General features: G+C 43.8%; 1 pseudogene; it reads left to right on the top strand.

Annotated features, from left to right (window-relative positions):
- LOC118417053 overlaps positions 1 to 6,512 on the top strand; it is an 18,711-nt pseudogene that overhangs the window by 11,328 nt on the left and 871 nt on the right.

Raw genomic sequence — 6,512 nt, forward strand, 5'->3', positions numbered from 1 at the left:
TTTAACGATGGCAGAAGTTACGAAGCATGTTAACGATCAGTCTGACCTTCACTTTTGTAGTGTTTATAGAAGCATCCCAGACAAATGTCATGTACATCATAACCTTTTATTTTCTTAGTTAACTATATGGAAAAAGTGACAGTTAAAACTCAAAACTATTAGGTGTTCCTCAGTGACTTTTACCGAGAAAACATGCCCTTCCCAAACCTCTAACATACAACCAGAACAAAAAATAAATTATTTCTATTACTCAGATTTTTTTACTTTTAGCTTCAAAATCTTCTTTTTTTCAGCTGCTCTCATCAGTTTTGGGATACTAAAAGCATGTTGTCTATGAGACTATGGTGGCTATGGCCTAACATATGTCCCAATGGACCTCATCATACACAGAAAGCACCCCCATTCCAAATCTCTAACATACTGTCATACCACAAATCAATTTGCACAGTATTATGTAGACTGTTCCCTATAATTATAGTCCTATTTGCAGATGCGTTGACGTGTCGTTGCACCTTATAATTACCTGTGCAACAGGTAGGTTCTACACTCTGTTTGATCCGCTCCCAAATGTCAGGTGTACACCCACTGCACCTGTATTGTCTGATAATCGCTTAAAATGCTGTTTTTGAGAGAGATTTCGGAGTAAGAACTAATTGAATGTTTTTACTCTGAAATCTCTGTGATAACTGAAAGTGGCATAGTCTCTATATCTATACTTGTACAAATTGTCCAAAAGTCCAATCTCAAGGAAGACATACAACAGAAGATTTTCTTGATCATGACTTTGATAAAATTGAGAACACTGCACAATGCTGGATACTAAAGTAATCACTTTGGTGTTTTGCCCTGAAATTTGTATTTGAAACTGGCATGGTCTCTATATACAAATTAAACAAAACCAGGTCTAAAAGAAGGCATACAACAGAAGGTTTTCTTGATCATGACTTTGATAAAGTTGAAAGCTGCATTCAGAAAACAAGTCCCTCAAACTTATACCATGTACTACAACATCACTGTGCACATCTCCTCTTCACAACGTGAAAACCTGTTTTTTTACTTGACTCTGATAAACACAAAAACTGAAAAGTCTCCGCCACCCCCATCCCCAAACCTCCCATACACCAGCATGGCTCTGACTAATCTGAGCAGTTTTTCTGTTGACCGCCCTACCCGGTAATTATCGGCTTGTTAGTGAGACCTGTTTGACGTGGCACAAAGACTCCACTGTTGTCAGTGCCGTCACAGCACCGGCGCGACAGGTTGTTCCGACGCACTCGCTCCCAAATGTCAGGTGGATATGAATGCGTACCATAAATGCAGAAATGTTCGCGGTGGTTTTATGTTTGCGGTTTTCACAGCGACCACTTCACCAAGAACTTACAACCACCGTGAACATTTTTCCATTATAGTATGAGACTGCAGTCTATGGCACTAGAGTGAACTTAAAACCGCCGTGAACACTCCATTTTCCCCAACCGCGAAAATAAATCCCTGAGAACACAAATGTATTTACAGTATTGTCTGATAATGATGTTCTGGGTTTTAGAACTTCACATCGCACTTCCAAGCGGCTCTGTCCAGTGCTTTATTGGGATTGTGTGGCACAGCGGCAGCGTGTTTGGCTCGGGACCCTGCCATGTCACCGATCTTGTGCCCTTGGGAAAGGCAGTTTACACAGCTTTCCTCGCTTTACTCAGGTGAAAATGAGTGCCTAGTTTTGTATACGACGTTAAATGGAGGTCCCGTGTTTGGGGAGAGCCACACCCCACGCACGTTAAAGAAGCCGCCGCACTTATCGAAAAGTGTAGGGGACCTTCCCGGTGTGAGTGGATCAAACCTCCAGACCGGTCTCCGGGTTGACATCTTGAAAAGGTGATAGTCACCTGTTATGCCAATCCTTCCACAAACGTGGTAAATCTAAATAAATAAATCAGCGGGTCCACACTTTTGAGGTCACACATACATTTGTATTGATGTCCTTCCTGTCCTTCCTCCATCCAAGAGTTCCTTGGTTTACCATCTGATTCTTACTTTAGAAAAGAGCCAAACTAGGAGGCCTATTATCGAACTTGTCCTTCACTTGAAAGTTCATCTGTGTTGGAAGATGTCATTATTGAAGTATGCGAGAGTGCAGTGGATTGTTCACAAAGACTGGTGCTGTTCAGTCAAAAATTTGGGTGAGTCCAATTTTCAACGGTGTTGGAAGTCACAGTTAAACTACTTCAATTAAGAACTTGTCTTTCGTTTTCCCGACCCCTACTCATCTACCAAATACCGGTATCGTACGACCATCCATCCATCCACAGTCTCTCTCACAAACACACAGTCACACGAAACAGCACCGAAAACATAACATAATCTTCCTGATAAAGGTATTCTGACTGAGGCAAAAACATGCAGCAAAACTTGAACTCAAAAAACAGGCAGACAACAGTTTGAGAGTACTGTATAAATGCATTTAAGTTCGCGGGGATTTAATTTCGCGGTGGCCGAAAAAGGGACTTTTCGCGGTGGTTTTAATTTCGCGTTAGCACCATGTACTGTAGTCTCTCACTGCCATGGGAAAATGTTCGCGGTGGTTTTAATTTCACAGTGAAGTGTCCACCGCGAAAACCGTGAACATAAAACCACCTCGAACATTTCTGCATTTACAGTAGTCTCTTTGGTCTTGACCTTGAAAATAAGCTACCAACATCCTCAAGAACATTCAAATGCGACATAGGTTATCTGGTACCTGTTGCTATAGTGACGTGATTCCGACGTCAAACCAGATGCTGCAGTAGACAGGTCCATTCCTTGGGTTAGTCCCAACTTTATTTAGTGTTGATTTAGGCTAAGTTTACTTTGTCGTAAAAAGTTCATTACAATGTCACTTTTTCAAACACTGACCGATTTCATTTACCATCCGTCAGGATAAAAATTCTCTAGTCAACCAACAACATGGGAAGGGAAAAGACTAATATCAGCATCGTGGTCATCGGCCATGTCAACTCTGGCAAGTCCAACACCACTGGTCACCTGATCTCCAAGTGTGGTACCATGGCCATCGACATGTTTGAGACCGCAAAGTACTATGTGACTATCCAGGGCTCGACTATCATTGACCCTGGACATCTTGATTTCATCCAGAACATGATCACAGGAGCTTCACCGGTAACACTCCGTAAAACATTAATAGTTTTTTGGCCTCTCATCTTTTTAGTACTAAAAGAATACGTTTAATACAAGTAAAAGTGAATTTATACTAATAGTACCTATGTGAACTTACGTGATCTCGTGAGACTAGGCCTTTCTGTGGTCAAGGCAAAAAGCTGGAGGTTTTACGTGTTTTTAAGAGTTTTGAAGAATTATTCTATTTGGACAGTACATCTTTTCACATGTTAATTCTCTGTAGGTTGACTGTGCCTTGCTGATTGTGTCTGCCGGTACTGGTGAGTTTGAGGAGGGTATGTCCAACGAAGGACAGACCCGTGAGCACGTCCTGCTGGCCCACATCATGGGTTTCAAGCAGCTCATCGTGGCAATCAACAAGATGGACAGCACCGAACCCCCCTACTCCGAGGTAAGTCTTTATCTCCCGCCATTTTGATTATATGAATGACATGCATCCATGGCAAAGTAAAGTCAAAGAAGAAGATGTGAAGGAACAAAAATCAAAAACTTATTGTTAGGTATGCCATAGTTAGGGTGTTTAATCATTTGTTCAACCTTCCACTTAAGACAGACAACACTAATATATTCGTGCGACTGTTGTTGTCGACAACGTCACCAGCGACGGTATTTTTAGGCTGTCTAAAGAGGATCAAAATAGTCCTGCGAAAGTTTGTCCTCAAATCATTGTGCGACCACTTTGGACCCAGTTGCGCGACCCTTCAGCGGGGGGCCGCGACTATTCTTCACATGTCTAAAGAGGAATCGTCGCCAGCGACGGAAGTAGATCATATGCTAATAAGCCAGCAGTGTGTTTTTTCTGTTCGAAAAGGCATTTTCTCCGTAAATATACATGTAGTCAGTAATGGAAACGTATCTTTGTAACCAGAAACTGCCTGTTCCAGCGCAATGCCCTGCCACCAGTGGCTATATCCTTTGCATGTCCCTATTCCTTGATGATATACAAATCTGTAAGGCCTGTAATACCACCGGCGGCCACGATTTCCCGTCTCTGTACGGGCCTCCGGATGTCATTCTTTGTTGAGGACGTACTCTGCGTCTTATTTATAGGACAATGTTTGTTTGCAAGCAAAAAAATACTAATCTGCTGCATTACCAAAATAAAGAATTCTCCCGCCCTTTTCAATTTGCGTGCAAGAGGTCACTGTGGGTCATGCACGCACCGCAATGGAATCCTGCGCCGCGGGTGTCCCGCAATATTCTGAACGCATGTCTAAAGACATCCGTCGCCCGCCCACAACGATAGACAAGAACAGTCGCACGATTATATAAGTGTTGTCTGTTTAAAGCAGGCCTTAGATTTCATCCTGAAGGCAACTTTTGTTTTGGCCAAACTGTTTTTTTTATTGGAACACTCACATCTGAGTTTTGGGGTTCCTAGAGGATGTCATCCATATAATCAAATCATCAAAACTTTCATGAGATTTTCGCTCTGATTTCAACTTCAGTTTCACATGACGTTCCCTTGCTGAGTGGTATTCTCTTGTAGGCTCGTTTCAATGAGATTCAGCAGGAACTGAGCGCTTGCATCAAGAAGGTCGGCTACGACCCCGGGACTGTCGCCTTCGTGCCCGTCTCTGCCCAGCATGGTGACAACATGGTGGAGCCTTCAGGGAACATGCCGTGGTACAAGGGGTGGTCAATTGAGCGCAACGAGGGCAATGGCAGCGGCACCACCCTGCTCGAGGCCCTGGACTCCATCCTGCCACCCCAGAGGCCTACTGACAAGCCTCTCCGTCTGCCCCTGGCGGATGTGTACAACTTCAGGCCTGGAGGTAGGGCTACAGTATTCAGGACTAATGTACAGTTATGATGTTATACTAACTGGTGATTGAAGGAAATCCTTACTTTGTGGCCACATGTAATTTGAATCTGCTTCAAATTCCCGTTATCGTTCTACCCAACACATCTAAGAAAAGGCTTTTGTTCGGTGAACAGGTGTGGGAACTGTGCCCGTCGGCATTGTGGAGACCGGCATCCTGAAGCCAGGTATGGAGGTGACCTTCGCCCCTGCCGGCCTCACCCTTGAGGTTAAGTCCGTGGAAATGCACCACGTGTCTGTGCCCGAGGCCCTGCCTGGAGACAACGTCGGCTTCGTTGTCGGGAACGTGGATGACTTTAATAAGTTTGTCAAGGACCTCAGGCGTGGGTTTGTTGCCGGTGACAGCAAGAACGACCCACCTAAGGAGGCCGTGAGCTTTGATGCGGAGGTGAGATGGTTGTCCAGGGTTGGACAAGTTTTCTAAAATTGACTTGATCTATCGGGCAAGTGCATAAAAATTTTACTTGCCCGAAACACATCTTCACTTGCCCGAAATTTAGATGAATTTTTAAAGCATTTTCACTTGCAGCAATGGAATCCTTTTATCATTGGCTCAATTTTTCCGTATTGACCAATGCTTGATGCCGCGACTGTGAAAAGTACATTGTAACATGTATATCAAAAATCTCAATAATTGAAAAATATTACTTGCCCGATCGGGCAAGTGGGGTAGGACATGCACTCGCCCGGTTGGGCTATTTTACTTGTCCGGGACAATAGGGCTAGTGGACTTGTCCAACCCTGGTTGTCCATTGTGGTACCTTTAATGGAATAGGGCTATGCTCAAATACAGCTGCAAAATAGATCAGAAAAGATATTAAGGAAACGATTCCATCGACAGCTATTTTGGCTGTTGAAGCACTTCAGGCCACGGTTGATACTGCATACATGGAATATCTGTTCAGTACCGGGTGGGTAGAATGATAGGCGGGCACCTTGGACTTCCCTATCCTTCCTACTGTACCATCTACTCTCAACTGGGCCTTCCATCGCTCAGCTTCCGCCGTAAGTTTCACACTCTGACTGCCCTCTTCAAACTGACGAACGGACACTGCCCACCCCACCTCTGCAACCTCGTACCCACTTCCAGGTCATCATCATCAGCCATTCAATCTAGATGCCCCCTCAGAAACGGAAACAACCTGTTAATACCAATTCCCAAAAGTGCACGAACCCAGAAAACCTTCTTCCACAGAGCCACTCAGTTATGGAACAATCTTCCACTTGAAACACAAACAGCTACCACATTATCATCCTTCAAAGCCAAAGCCTGGTTCTCCCTCGGAGATCCGACCATTCTCTGTTGCTTAATGTCAGAACTTGTACTACCTCATGATTTGTGACTTTTAGCGTGTACAGATTGTATACATGTAATATATGATTTAAATTTGTAATTATTATTGTTTCATAGCTCATGTTAGTGATTTTATATAATATGTAACATGTACTTTTCCTCCCAAGGGTTAGCCCTGGCAATAGCACCTGGCTAGTTGGCAACCCTGGCTGTGTAAACAGCTGA

Source organism: Branchiostoma floridae, chromosome 6, assembly GCF_000003815.2.
Source record: "Branchiostoma floridae strain S238N-H82 chromosome 6, Bfl_VNyyK, whole genome shotgun sequence".
In the NCBI taxonomy this organism is placed as follows: domain Eukaryota; kingdom Metazoa; phylum Chordata; class Leptocardii; order Amphioxiformes; family Branchiostomatidae; genus Branchiostoma; species Branchiostoma floridae.